The sequence below is a fragment of the Rutidosis leptorrhynchoides genome, chromosome 10 (genome assembly GCF_046630445.1).
Source record: "Rutidosis leptorrhynchoides isolate AG116_Rl617_1_P2 chromosome 10, CSIRO_AGI_Rlap_v1, whole genome shotgun sequence".
In the NCBI taxonomy this organism is placed as follows: domain Eukaryota; kingdom Viridiplantae; phylum Streptophyta; class Magnoliopsida; order Asterales; family Asteraceae; genus Rutidosis; species Rutidosis leptorrhynchoides.
In genome coordinates this window covers 104262173-104278846 of record NC_092342.1, presented here as the reverse complement: position 1 = coordinate 104278846, position 16674 = coordinate 104262173, and positions in this window count along the sequence as shown.

Sequence of the window (16674 nt, the reverse complement as noted above, 5' to 3'; positions counted from 1 at the left end):
AATTCTTTCTTCAATCTGGTTCACTAGTTTGTGAGCCATTCTACATGCCTGTTGTATGGAGGCGGGCTCGTGTGAACTTATATCTTCTTGGATTCTTTCCGATAATCCTTTCACAAACGCGTCGATCTTCTCTTCCTCATCTTCGAATGCTCCCGGACACAATAGGCACAATTCTGTAAATCATCTTTCGTACGTGGTAATATCAAATCCTTGGGTTCGTAACCCTCTAAGTTCTATCTTGAGCTTATTGACCTCGGTTCTGGGACGGTACTTCTCGTTCATCAAGTGCTTGAATGCTGACCACGGTAGTGCGTACGCATCGTCTTGTCCCACTTGCTCTAGATAGGTATTCCACCATGTTAACGCAGAACCTGTGAAGGTATGCGTAGCGTACTTCACTTTGTCCTCTCCAGTACACTTACTTATGGCAAACACCGATTCGACCTTCTCGGTCCACCGTTTCAATCTGATCGGTCCTTCGGTTCCATCAAATTCCAAAGGTTTGCAGGCAGTGAATTCTTTGTAGGTGCATCCTACACGATTTCCTGTACTGCTAGATCCAAGGTTATTGTTGGTATGTAGCGCAGCCTGTACTGCGGCTATGTTTTAAGCTAGAAAAGTATGGAATTCCTCTTCATTCATATTCACGGTGTGTCGAGTAGTCGGTGCCATTTCCTTCAAAATAGTCAAATGGAACAAGTTAATCATACAGAATATTAAGAGTAGTTAATAGTATTTCGTAGCATAATATGAACTCATTTATAAAAGTTTTTTCTTTATATTAGCATTTTATAAGTTTAAATTCGGGTAGTACCTACCCGTTAAGTTCATACTTAGTAGCTAATATACAATTCAACTACTACAATTCTATAAGAAAAACTGATTATAATAATATTTCGCGTTCAAACTTTTACACAATATTTTACAAACTTACAATACCGCTTATTTTACATATAGCATGAAATATAGCACACAATAAATTTGATACAAGATGGTTGTGAAGATAATTCTAGCTAGTACACAAGTCGTTCAGCAAAGGCAATAAAGACACATAATTCATACGTCCAGAAACAAGTCATGCATTCTGGTTTTACTAGGATTACTTCCCATCCTTGGTCTTGTGGAACATAACCGTTATGGCCGTTGATAAGACAGCGTGTTGTAACGTTGTAAAAGGGACGAGGGTTACATAATGTCCAACAGTCCCGTAACAATCTAAAAACCTCATTTCTTACCCCAATTACCGACTCCGTCACTTGTGGGAACGTTTTGTTTAATAGTTGTAGCCCGATGTTCTCGTTCTCACTTTGGTGAGAAGCGAACATTACTAATCCGTAAGCATAACATGCTTCTTTATGTTGCATGTTAGCCGCTTTTTCTAAATTACGAAGTCCAATATTCGGATATATTGAGTCAAAATAATTTCTTAACCCATTGCGTAAAATAGCATTTGAGTTCCCCGCAATATATGCGTCAAAGTAAACACATCGTAACTTATGGATTTCCCAATGTGATATCCCCCATCTTTCGAACGAAAGCCTTTTATAAACCAAGGCATTCTTGGAACGTTCTTCGAATGTCTTACAAACTGATCTCGCCTTAAATAGTTGTGCCGAAGAATTTTGACCGACTCTAGACAAGATTTCATCAATCATGTCTCCGGGTAGGTCTCTTAAAATATTGGGTTGCCTATCTATTTTGTGTTTTTATACTGTAAAATAGACAAGAGTTAGATTCATAAAAAAAATACTTATTAATACAAGCAATTTTTACATATATCATAAAGCATAAGCACACTATATTACATATATTACACCAGACGAATACAACTATCTTATTCCGTGTGATGACCCGGAAATTTCTGATCAAATTTAAACTTAATCTTTGTATGATTAACATTTCTGATGCGATAAGCAAAGTCTGTAAAACTGAATCTAAAAATTTTTGAACTACTTTCATATATTCAAATACCTTTCGGTTGTTTTCGACGATTCGCGAACAATTATATGTAAATAGATACATATATACTATAACTTGAAAAGGTAATAATGTATTAATTGTTTGATACCGTACATTAAACTTATTGGTTTAAATATCTATTTGAATATATATGATAAGTTGAAATATTTATTATTAAAATTTATTTATAAATAACTTCCAATGTGTATTTAAAAACTGATTTATGTATATTAAAAAGATATATACATATATATAATTTCAAGTTATTTAGTAAACGATAGTAACATTCGTTTATTGATTCGATTGATATTTAGATAAGTTAACTAAAGCATTTAAGATGAACCAGTAAAACACTAATTTACTACAGTATTTTCAAATTTCTACAGTACCCAAAATGCTACAGTGTTTTCGAAAATTACTATTTGCTACAGTGAATTGCTACAGTAAACACTATTTTAAAATGTATTTTAACAAATAGCGAGACGATGATTTATAGATGTAAATGACCAAAACACTCAAATGTATAAGTTATATTTTGAGTGATATAATTTAGGGATAATTTAAGGCTATATTTTGACTAAGGTACGTGTCCTAAAATGTAATGTACAAGTTTTCTCAGCGTACGAAGGGACATTCGAAAAACTGGAACCGGGACATAAGTCGAGTGACGACGTACGACTTATCAAAACAAAAATTACAAATCAACTATGCACGAGAATAAAATATAATATATAATTAATTTATTTAAATTATATATTATATATTATAAAAATATGTCGACGAGCTAGTTGCCAAAACATTGTGAGCTGGAAAAGTTTCCCATGCGATCGCATGGGAATTACACTGCCCAGCCATGCGATCGCATGGCAGTGGAAATCAGGCCAGGTCTATAAAGCTCGCAAGTTTTGTTCGAATATATTTATTTTTTCTCAAAATCTCTCTGTCTCTCATATATATATATATATATATATATATATATATATATATATATATATATATATATATATATATATATATATATATATATATATATATATATATATATATATATATATATTATTAAGATTAATATTATTATTATTAATCTTATTATTTTTATTAGTAATATTATTAGTATTATACATAAAATACTACGACGAGGTTATGTCCAAACGATTTCAAAACAAGTTTACGAGCAAGCTAGAGTTAAGGAAATTATGGGTTATTGCCAAGGAGGTTATGGGTAATGTTCGGGGGTATATTTGTGAATCAAACCTAGTGTTTATCATCTCCGTTACGTCTACGTACTTTTCTACAATATTAAATCTCAATATTGATACGTTGAGATCTATGGTTATTCGATACTCTGAGTTTCGATCACATTACGATGAACGACTTTATATGCTGATAAGGTGAGTTTCATTGATCCCTTTTTAATTGCTTTTGCAATATATTTTTGGGCTGAGAATACATGCACTTTATTTTAAACGCAATGGATACAAGTACATACTTAATTCTACACTGAGTTTGAACCGAAAATCCCTTAGCTTTGGTAACTAGTAACTGCCAGTTATAAGAACTGGTGGGCGCGAGTAGTAGTATATGGATCCATAGGGCTTGACATCCCCGTCTGTTCCAGGTATAGAAACCCTAGCCTGAACTATAAAACAGACGTATGCTATTTGAGTTTAGTACACGTTGGTTTGCGTGTATTGTACATGTTGGTTGCATGTATGTTAAAACAGGGGTACTTATTATAATGTTAAAGTTTAGTTACCAGGGTGCTCAATCTCGTAGAATATTTTGATAAACGTTTCTGGATGAAACAACTGAAATCTTGTGATCCATCTTTATATATAGATTATACGAAACATTAAAACTATGAACTCACCAACCTTTGTGTTGACACTTGTTAGCATGTTTATTCTCAGGTTTCCTAGAAGTCTTCCGATGTTTGCTTATATGTTAGACAAGCTATGTGCATGGAGTCTTACATGGCATATTTATCAAGGAAACGTTGCATTCACCAAATCATCACCATGTATCTTATTTTGACTGCATTGTCAAAGGAAGTACTATTGTAAACTTATTTACGGTGATTGTCTATATGTAAAAATCATCAGATGTCGAAAACCTTTGATTTAAATATTTATTTATGGTGTGCCTTTTCAAAAGAATGCAATGTTTACAAAACGTATCATATAGAGGTCAAATACCTCGCAATGAAATCGATGAATGACGTGTTCGTCCATATGGATTTGGACCGATCGTCACATTCCGACTCGCTTGTTTCTTCTTCTTCGGTTTTGGTTCATTTTGCCAAGTTTCTAGGGATATATGATGTTCCCCTAATACGAGCCGTCGTTTTCCACATTGGTTTAGAAAAACCTGGTGGTTTAGAGGTTCCCGGGTCATTGTTACAACTTAAGGACTTCGGGGGTTGACGATACATATAAAGTTCATCGGGGTTGAAATTAGATTTCTCTATTTTTATGCCCTTTCCCTTATTATTTTCTTTTGCCTTTTTAAATTCAGTTGGGGTAATTTCTATAACATCATCGAAATTCTCGTCGGAATCCGATTCATCAGAGAATTGGTAATCCTCCCAATATTTTGCTTCTGATGTCAAAGCAGAGGGGTATAAAATACTATTAAATTTTAGCAGAAAACACTATTAAATACGATACAATTTTACACAAGATATTTATTTATTTATAGAATGGATATACTTAAACCTTGCTACAACACTTATAGGCAGTGTACCTAATCGTACAGTAGTGTAGTTTTTAGTAAGTCCGGTTCGTTCCACAGGGAAATCTTTAAACAAAGCTCAACGCTATATTAGTTTACTTTTATTAAAAATACAAATATATATATAAGTAATATTATTATAAAGGGAGGTTTTTACCGTTTAATGACCGGTTTGTCGATTTTAAGACTTTAGTCGCAGTTAAAACCTAATGTAAAATATAAAATAAATACAAGACTTAAATTAAAGCGTAAAGTAAATAACGATAATGAAATTGCGAATAATAAAAGTGCGATGATTAAAAAGTACGATAATTAAAAGTGCGATTAAATAACAATAAATAAAAGTGCGATAATTAGAAGTGCAATTAAATATAAAATAAAGGAAATTAAATATGAAATAAAAGAATTATGCTTATTTAAACTTCCGTAATCATGATGTTTGACGTGTTGATTTTAGTTTTATGCCCATGGGTTAATTGTCCTTTGTCCTGGATTATTTAATATGTCCGTCTGGTTTTTGTCCATAACAGTCCATCAGTCATAAATATAAAGTGCAAGTGTCCTTGTCAAATTATTATTATACCCGAAGTTAAATATTCCAACTAATTGGGGATTCGAATTGTAACAAGGTTTTAATACTTTGTTTAATGAATACACCAGGTTATCGACTGCGTGTAAACCAAGGTTTTACTACTTTGTTAACAATTACACCAATTACCCTTGAATGTAATTTCACCCCTGTTTTAATTATTCTAGTAGCTATTAATCCATTCCCGTGTCCGGTTAAATGAACGATTATTCGTACATATAAATACCCCACCCATCGTGTCCGATCGAGTGTATATGGTAATTTATAGGGACGCCCAATTGTAAATCTTTATATTAACATTAACAAACTTTCATTTAGTTAAACAAATATAAAGCCCATTAATAGCCCATAGTCTAATTTCCACAAGTGTCGTTCTTTTGTCCAAACCCCAATTATGGTACAAAGCCCAATTACCCAATTTTAGTAATTAGCCCAACATCATGATTACTTCGTTTTAAATAAGCATAATAATAACTTAGCTACGAGACATTAATGTAAAAAGGTTGAACATAACTTACAATGATTAAAAATAGCGTAGCGTTACACGGACAGAATTTCGACTTACACCCTTACAACATTCGCTAACATACCCTTATTATTAGAATTATAATTAAAATTAAAATATAAATTATAAATATAAATATAAATTTTACGTATGAAGAGGAAGAAAAAGAGATGATGAATTTTGATCAGAATTCGGTTGGCTTTATAGCCAGAGTTGATTTTTGGGGCTCCGCGACTCGCGGCAAAAGCCTCTCCAAACTCCGCGAGTCGCGGAGATAGAAATTACAGCTCAGTCCTTGGAGTTTTCTCTGCCGACGGTTTTTATTATATATATATATAATATATATATAATTAATATAATTAATTATATATTATATTATATTTATATGCATAGTTAACTTGTAATTTTTAGTCCGTTGCGTCGAGCGTTAAGAGTTGACTCTGGTCCCGGTTCCGGATTTTCGAACGTCCTTGCGTACAATTTTATATTTTGTACTTTGCGTTTTGAATCTTGTACTCTTGTGATTTCGAGACGTTTCTTATCAATAATTGGAACCTTTTTGATTGTCTTTTGTACTTTTGAGCTTTTTGGTCGTTTGCGTCTTCAATTCGTCGAATCTGTCTTTTGTCTTCACCTTTTATTATTTAAACGAATATCTCTTGTAAATAGAACAATTGCAACTAAAAGCTTGTCTTTCTTGAGGAATAATGCTATGAAATATATGTTCGTTTTTAGCATTATCAAATATTCCCACACTTGAGCGTTGCTTGTCCTCAAGCAATATCGTCTTGAAATACTAGAATCACTTCTTTATTCTTCACACTTTGTACATCAGTGATTTCTATACGGCGGTATAAACAATGGTAGTAACGATATGGTTTACAGTCCCACATGACTATAAAAATTTAGATCCATTAAGGAAATTGGATCTTTATGAAAACATTTGATCTTTTGAAAATTAAATCTAGTTTTTACCCTAGATAAGTTTTCCGGAATAACCCTTTACCGGTGTTTGCAAAATATTTTTGTGGGTTTGGTGGGTTTTAGATTTGAAAATTTTAGCTCAAAACTTGCTGTTTTGTGTCACCCACTTGCTAACCTTGTATTTGGAAAGCAACACGTCCAGTTTACTTGTTCCGTATATTACCTTTCGGCAAACTACCGTCCGGTTGTAAAGGAAAGCGTTGAACAAGCAACTGTTAAGGCAATGTCCCGTGACATGCTTTTGATTATGGTCTATAACGTGTCGGACGCAATTACTATCCTTGGTAGGAGCAATAGTAAAGCTCACCCTTATAATTTTTCGGTCTGGCACAAGGTCCTGTCTTTGACCATGCTATGCAACCACCGTTCTTACGGTTGACACCCGATTTAGTTCAGGTGACCTAATGAATTCCAGGTGAATTCCTAGGATTTTACGTTCAATGGTAATGAACGCATTGAAAATAGGGTTTTCAGAAAACAAATCGATTTGTAATTTTGATCAAAATATTTTCTCGTTTAAGCTCGAGTTTAGATATCATCGAATTCCATGAGTTTGTAATTCTCAATCTTTAAGGTCAATCTCTAGGATTGAGTAATATCAGTCTTAAAAGCTGATTTTTAATCTTTAAGGAGATTATCCTTTCTGGGGATCTGATTCATTAGTCTTATCAAGCTAATTTGCACGGTGCCCCCCCATTGTACGAGATAAATCCTTCTCATGGTTAGGATAAATCTGACCACTTGGCGACCCTGTTTAATGCTGAGGTCCGTGGATTTCCTGCTGATTTTAGTGATGACTTTTCTAGATTTTTTGTCAACCTACAGCTGGTCTGGACGACAACTTCATGACCTAAATCAAGAAGCGCGTTTCTTTTTCGGAAGACTTTACTTCCTTTTAATGATGGAATTGATTCATCGTGTAGAACCATCTTTTCTTTTCTTTCATTGGGTAAAACAGTTTAGTTTAGTCCAAAGCAAAAGTATTTTCAGGTATTTGTTACAGATATATGTGACATATGTTTAAGATAACTTGGTAAATTTTCCCACACTTGGCTTTTATTTTCCTTTTTATCGTCCTCTATTCCATTTTAAATGAATTTTAACATTTTAGTTTGTTTCTCAATTTATGTCCTTTCCGAGGTAACAATAATTTCGGTGTTAAAACCTAGTTTTATCGTTCATAAATATGTATAAACATGATTTTGAATTCATTTAATTGAAAATTTTGAAAATTTTTACTAGAATTGGGTAGTCAGTATATAAGACTAGGGCTGTTCTTTTTTATCAGAGAGCACTAGATTCTAATACAACTACTGCTTTACTAGTATTTTTAATGGTAACCAAGTGTTTAATATAAAAATTTTAAAATCCGAAAGAATTTAACCCCTTCCCACACTTAAGATCTTGCAATGCCCTCATTTGCAAGAAATCAGTAACAATTTAAATTATTGAGGGTGATTTGTGTGAAAATGATTAAATTTTTACCAAAGTTTCCAAATATATTGGCGTTTGTTTGCTGAATGATAAATGGTGCACATCATTTGTTCATTCCGTCTTGTTGTTATTTCACATATATTTTGCATCTTGTTGTCAAAATTAGTTGCTTTTGCTGAACTTAATGCCAGTCTTTGAAAATGCGTTGTTTTACCCTGTTGTGTACATAAGATAAACTGCAAACATATATACATATTTTTGAAGTTTGGTATATTACCCCACATTCAAAAATTATTAAAATCTAAGAATAAAAGTTAGATAATTATAAAAATGATTACAATATTAACAAAAATATTAAATGTATCAATAATTACAAATTACAAAATAAAAAAAATAATAATAAGTAAACTAAGGATGATATTGGTACCAATAGGGGTTCCAGGCATAACCATAAGTGCTATAGAATGCTTCGGCAGGGTCATACGTAGGATATGGTGGCTGCATCTCTATAGACCAAGGAGGGAAGACGGGTTTCGGTGTAGGAATATAGTTTCTACCTATGTGTTGGCAATGCGCTATGATCTGGTTCTGATGAACTTGCCAATCTTCAAATGCTCTCTGTCTAGCATTTTCGTATTCCTGAGAAGCTATAAACCTATGCATTTCTTGCATCTCATTCCCCCCTCCTACATTACCTTGCTGCTGGTTTCTCTCCACCTGTGGATGTCTACCATGGTATCGTACTGCGGCGTTATTTCGCCTCTTCAAAACTTTCGCACCATGGTATACATTTAAACCTATAGTGTCGCGGGGTTCCGGCTCTTCTAGTAACAATCCCCCCGACTTATATCCACACCGAGATATTCACCAATCAAAGTAATAAAAATACCACCTCCTATTATGCTATGTGGACGCATCCCCCGAACCATAGCTGATAAATAATAACCCACACAATATGGTATACTTACAGCGCTCTGTGGGTCTCGAATACACATATGGTAAAACAAATCTTGTTCATTTACCTTTTCTTTGTTTTTACCCCTTTGTGTAATCGAATTAGCTAAAAACCTATGTATTACTCTTAATTCGGCTCTATCTATATCCAAATAAGAGTAATTTCCCCCTTTGAAACGGTGATGGCTTGTCATTTGACTCCACACACCGTGTGTATCAAAATTTTCATCTATCTTTCTACCGTTTAGTATCAATCCTCTACAATCGGCAGACGCTAACTCCTCAGGCGTATATATACGTAAAGCCTGAGCCATGTCCAGTAAAGACATGTGTCGCATCGAACCGCCTAACAAAAATCTAATAAAAGAACGATCGGTTAAACTAGCTACCTGATCATTCAACTCTATACTACATAACAACTCTTCACACCATACTTTATATACAGGTCTGCGTATGGTGAATAAACATATCCAGTCATTAAAAGAAGAATTACCATACCTCTGTACAAGTAATTCCCTAATTGGCCCGGCCAATTCTACAGCTTCTAAGGGTCCCCATTCTATGACCCTCGGTACCTCAACAACCTTGGAATGAAGAGTATGCAAACCCCGTTGATATTTTGGATAATCTATCCAAAGTCTGTCAAATCTCAGGTTCGGGTGCAACTCTTCCAAATGCATATCGGAAAAGGTCATGACTGGATGAGGTACATCCTGCTTGTAGTAGTTATCTACCTCCTGTTGGTCCAAATTCTCAGCCGGAGCATTGCGGGCTTGGGATGAAGATTCACCCCTTTCATTCTGCAAAACACATCAAACACAAATTTTGTGCATCCAAATATGCATTAGTGTCAGCAAAATCATCAATCAAAATAATTACAATGACATTATCAATTTATATCAAACTTAAGCTTATTTTCACATTTTTATCAAATCTACACTTTTTCAAATAAGCATATACGAAAATTTTTGCCAAGTTCATAAGCATTCAACTCAAATAACATGTCAAAATAATCATTACTAGCAATTAAACAAGTCTCAAATGGCATTATCTTTCAAAAATCAAGTTCATGAATTTTAGACTTGAAAAAGTCCACTTTAATTCTCAAAATCATGTTTAGGCTCAAAGTTTGGATCATTTAACTACCTAGACATGTTACACTACTCAATTTAGCAATAATTCATGACAAAAATCGGCCATAACCTGTTTATATCAAAAAGCCCCAAATTTGCTCAAGAACACAAACCCTAGATTATTCAAAATTTGAAGTTTAAGGCTTCTAATCATGTTAAACAGCATCAATCTAGGTTATACAAGCATAATACATAAACAATTTAAGTCTAATTACACTAAAAAGCATCAAAATCAAATTGGGGAAAAAATAGCTCAAGAACATCAAATTTCGAATTAAATGGTGTTTAGGTGTAGAAATTTACCGTTTTTCTTGAGTAATTCTTAGATAGCATCCTTCTCAACATGATTTTAGCAAAAGATTTGGTGATTAACGGTTAAAAATTAAGATTTTTGGGGTTTTTTCTCGGGTTTTTCGGGGTGTTTTTCGCTGTGAAATTCGCAGTGTTTTTGTGTGGGAGTGAACTGATCGTTCAGCTCCTTATATTTTTTTTCTGATTTTCGGTCCCTCCGCGAGTCGCGGAGGTTTTGTACTTCAAACTCCGCGAGTCGCGGAGTTTGATATATTTTGTTTTTTTTTTTTTTTTTTATAATCAATAACTTATTAAAACAATTAAGTAATTAATTTTAAAATTTTGTTTCCTTTGTTATTTAGGACGAGGTCGTTTCGGATCGATGTCCTAGTCCGTCCTTCGACAAAATTTTAAAATTTGTCTTTTTGTAGCGATTGTTTTAAAAGCTAAGATTTTTGGGTTTTTTCAATTTTTTTGGCATAATCTAATTCAATAAGATTAAAAATAATGATAATAAAAGTTCTCGTCCCTCCCTCGGGTAAAGCAATTTCGGTTCAAAGACCTAGTCTTCAACTTACGACGAATTTTAAAAATCATATTCTTAACTTAATGAAATAAAGTAAATTTTTGTTTTTAAATTCACACAACTTAAATATAAAATTCAAAATTAATATTAAAAATTCACACCAAACTTAAAATTTGAAATGCATAAAATTAAAAATTCATATTTTTAAAAATTAAAAATTCACACCAAACTTAATTTAAAAATTTATAAATTCATATCAAACTTATATTAATTTTTCAAATATTTATAATTTTAAAAATATTGTTTTTACAAAGTTTACAATATTAATTTAATATTTATATTAATTTTAAAAACATGGTAAAAATAAAATTAAAAATCTTTTTGTCTTTTTATCCCACTTTAATCAATCAAATATTATCAAAAATATGCGCCCCTCTTTTCGGTAAAGTAATTTCGGTTCCAAGACCTAATTTAACTCATGACGAATTTTTGAAATATTTTGGGTTGATTGATTAAAGATATTTATACCTTAAGAATAAACGTTAAATTTCGCAGTGATGTAATAAATTTTTGAATGATATCAATAATTTCGGTCGCCAAACCTAATTTTATTTAATACCAATTTAATACTTTTTAGCGAACAAATTAGCGTTTATTATCAAAAGGTTAAAAATAAAAATAAAAACTAAAAACTTTACAGACATACCTGTGGAATAGATTTCTTAGTTATATGATCTATTCCATTCATAAGATAGTCGGTTTAATTGGTTTTCCATGGCTGCATAGGCGTAACCTCGAGCATTCAGTGTCTTTTCTTCTAAACATATGAACGGTCCGTCTCTGCATAAAGTAACAAATTCAGTATTTGAATAGGTTTGATTATTTGAACATTTACCTCCATGTGACCATTTTCCGCATTTGTGACATCGTTCTAGGTGTCGTGCTCTTCTTTTCGCTGCGGATTTTGATTTTCCTTTACCAAATTGTAACTTATTATCTTCGCATCTGGATTCTTTTCTAACTCCGTCCATTCTTTCTCTGATTACTGATACTAATTCACTCGGTAGTATGTCATTATTACGTTTAGTGATCAAAGCGTGTAGCATTAGACCATGGTTTAGTTCACAGGCAGTCTTCATTTTGTAAAAACCTAAAAAAAATAAAAATTCAGAATGGGGGAAGAAGACTAGTTCTTTAGGGTCTGCTAGGGAAAGACCATTCGGGTTCCATTTTCGAGAACTACACGAAAACAGACAATCTAACTCTAACAGAAATACATATTATCCTTTAAAGACTTGATTCTCCCCACACTTAGTTAGCTGTGGTATCGAAATTGTGATTAACTTCGTTGTCAACTTTCATCGGACCATGTATGTAATGTTTAACTCTGTGACCATTAACTTTAAATTCAATCCCATTTGAATTTATCAATTCTATCGTTCCGTATGGGAAAACTCTTTTGACTATGAATGGTCCAGACCATCTTGATTTTAATTTTCCAGGAAATAGCTTGAATCGTGAATTGAAAAGAAGAACTCTGTCTCCTTCTTTAAATTCTTTTGAACTTCTGATTCTTTTATCATGCCATTTCTTCGTTCTTTCTTTATAAATTAACGAATTTTCGTATGCTTCATGTCTTAATTCTTCTAATTCATTTAGTTGACTTAATCGTAGACGTCCGGCTTCATGTAACTCAAGATTACATGTCTTCAAAGCCCAAAATGCTTTGTGTTCAATTTCTACTGGAAGATGACATGCTTTTCCATAAACAAGTCTAAAAGGTGTGGTTCCAATTGGAGTTTTGTAGGCTGTTCTAAAAGCCCAGAGTGCATCCTCCAATTTAATGGACCATTCCTTCGGATTTGATCCTACGGTTTTCTCTAGAATACGTTTTAAAGCTCGGTTGGTATTTTCAACTTGTCCACTTGTTTGTGGATGATATGCGGTGGAGATTTTATGAGTTACTCCATATCTTTTAAGAACTTTCTCAAGTTGATTATTACAGAAATGAGTACCCCGATCACTTATTAAAGCTTTCGGTGTTCCAAACCTTGCAAAAAGACGTTTTAAAAAGTTGACTACAACTCGTGCATCGTTAGTTGGGAGAGCTTGTGCTTCCGCCCATTTAGATACATAATCAATGGCTACGAGTATATATAGATTATTATGAGATTTTGGAAATGGACCCATAAAGTCAATACCCCAAATGTCAAATACTTCACATACTTGGATGACATTTTGTGGCATTTCATCACGTTGACTTATTTTTCCGGCCCTTTGACAAGCATCACAGGATTTGCAAAGAAGGTGTGCGTCTTTGTAAATTGTAGGCCAATAGAATCCAGCTTCATAAACTTTTCTTGCTGTTAGTTGAGGCCCATAATGCCCTCCTGTTGGTCCGGTGTGACAATGGTTTAAAATTTTACTAGCTTCGTCTCCAAATACACATCGGCGTATTATTCCATCGGGACAACTTTTAAACAGATGTGGATCTTCCCAGAAATAGTGTTTTATATCACTGAAGAATTTCTTTCGTCTTTGGTACGATAATCCTTTTTCAAGGAATCCACAAACTAAGTAGTTTGCATAGTCTGCAAACCATGGGATTTCTTTATAATCTATCTTCAATAGATATTCATCAGGAAAGTTGTCTTGTATGGCTGATTCATTTAGAACTTCTAATTCGGGATTTTCAAGACGAGAAAGATGATCAGCGGCTAGATTTTCTGCTCCTCTTTTATCTCGGATTTCAATATCAAACTCTTGTAAGAGTAAGATCCAACGGATTAATCTTGGTTTAGCATCTTGTTTTGAAAATAGGTATCTAAGAGCAGAATGGTCGGTATAGACCACCGTTTTTGCTAGAACGAGATATGATCAAAATTTGTCAAAAGCAAAGACAATAGCAAGGAGTTCTTTTTCAGTAGTTGTATAATTCGTTTGTGCTCCTTGTAACGTCTTACTAGCATAGTATATAGGTTGAAATCGTTTTTCAATCCTTTGTCCTAAAACGGCTCCCATTGCAAAATCACTTGCATCGCACATTAGTTCAAATGGTAGATTCCAATTTGGTGTTATCATGATCGGCGCATTAGTGAGTTTTTCTTTAAGAATATTAAAAGATTTGATACACTCATCTGAAAAGATGAATGGAGCATCCTTTTCTAGGAGTTTATTCATAGGAGTGGCAATATTAGAAAAATCTTTTATGAAACGTCGGTAAAAACCGGCATGCCCTAGAAAACTCCTAACTCCTCTAACATTGGTGGGATGTGGAAGTTTAGCAATTACATCTACTTTAGCTCTATCCACTTCAATTCCTTCTTTTGAAATTTTATGTCCAAGAACGATGCCTTCTTTAACCATGAAATGGCATTTCTCCCAATTAAGTACTAGATTTGATTTTTCGCATCTAATTAGCATTCGTTCCAGATTAACTAGACATGATTTAAATGTATCACCGAAGACTGAAAAGTCATCCATGAATACTTCCATGCATTCTTCTATCATGTCATGAAAAATCGCCATCATACACCTTTGAAAGGTTGCAGGGGCGTTACAAAGTCCAAATGGCATGCGTTTGTAAGCAAAAGTACCACAAGGGCACGTGAATGTGGTTTTCTCTTGGTCCTCGGGTGCTATTGGAATTTGAAAATATCCGGAAAATCCATCTAGAAAACAATAGTAACTATTTCCAGCTAATCTTTCCAACATTTGATCTATGAAAGGTAAGGGAAAGTGATCTTTTCTGGTGGCGTCATTTAATTTTCTATAATCAATACATACACGCCATCCTGTTACAGTCCTAGTAGGAATAAGCTCATTTTTCTCATTTGTAATGACAGTCATGCCACCCTTCTTAGGTACGCATTGAACTGGGCTTACCCATGGACTATCAGAAATTTGATATATCAAACCTGCATCTAGCAGTTTAATAATCTCTTTCTTAACTACATCTTGCATATTAGGATTTAGTCTTCGTTGGCGTTACACATACGTTTTATGACCTTCTTCCATAAGGATTTTATGTGTGCAATACGAAGGACTTATTCCTTTAATATCATGAATCTTCCATGCAATGGCTGGTTTATGAGCTTTCAACACAGAAATGAGTTTTGATTTCTCATTTTCAGTAAGAGAAGACGATATTATTACAGGTAATTCAGATTCACCATGTAAATAAGCGTATTCCAAATGGTTTGGAAGTGGCTTTAACTCTAATTTCGGAGGTTCTTCTATCGATGATTTATATCGATATCTGTCTTCTTCTTTTAGCATTTGAATTTCTTCAGTTGTTGGTTCATATCCATTAGCTATAAGTGTAGCTAACATTTCAGCTTCATCAATTGGTTCATTACCTTCTCCTAAAGAACATTCTCCTGTTCCTTGTAATTCTGGAAATTCTTCTAATAATTCTGCATGTGCATCTATAGTTTGAATATAATAACATGTATCATCTGCAGATTGTGGCTGTTGCATTGCTCTATCAACTGAAAAGGTAACACTCTCATCCTCTATACTTAGGGTCAGTTTCTTACCGAACACGTCTATCATTGCTTTAGCCGTGTTTAAGAATGGTCTTCCTAATATGAGAGGAACTTGAGAATCTTCTTCCATGTCCAAAACAACAAAATCTACTGGAAATACTAAAGTACCAACTTTAACTAGCATGTTCTCCATTATCCCTCTAGGATATTTTATTGATCTATCGGCTAGTTGTATGCTTATTCTGGTTGGTTTCAATTCTCCAAGGTCTAGTTTAGCGTATAGTGAATACGGCATTAGATTTATACTAGCACCTAAGTCTGCCAATGCTTCTATTGAACTAAGACTACCCAGAAAACATGGAATTGTGAAACTTCCTGGATCAGATAGTTTTTCTGGTATCTTATTCAACAGCACTGCTGAACAATTAGCATTCATAGTAACAGCCGAGAGTTCTTCCATTTTCTTTCTATTCGTGATTAGATCTTTCAAGAATTTAGCATATCTTGGCATTCCTGAAATCACATCAATGAAAGGAAGATTTACATTTATCTGTTTAAACATATCCAAGAATTTGGATTGCTCGTCTTCAAGTTTCTCTTTCTTCATTTTACTCGGATAAGGAAGTGGTGGTTGGTATGGTTTAACATAAGGTTTATCCTTAACTGTGTTATCTTCATTAACCTTTTCAACTACCGGTTCTTTTTCCTTATCTTGATCAGGTTGTGGTTCTTGTGGAGTAGGAATGGTTTCATCAGAAGTTACAGGTATTTCAGGTGATTTAAGTGTTGTACCACTTCTTGTGGTAATAGCTTTAGCTGTTTCATTCCGGGGGTTAGCATTTGTATCACTAGGTAGACTTCCCGGTTTTCTTTCACCTATTAACCTTGCTAGGTTACTCACTTCTTGTTCCAGATTTTGAATAGAAGCTTGTTGATTTCTAAATGCTTGAGCATTTTGTTCATTTGTTTGTTTTTGAGATGTGAAAAACTGCGTTTGAGTTTCAACTAGCTTCGTCATCATATCTTCTAAATTCGGCTTTTTATCATCGGTTTGTTGTGGTGGTTTGTTTTGAAAATTTGGT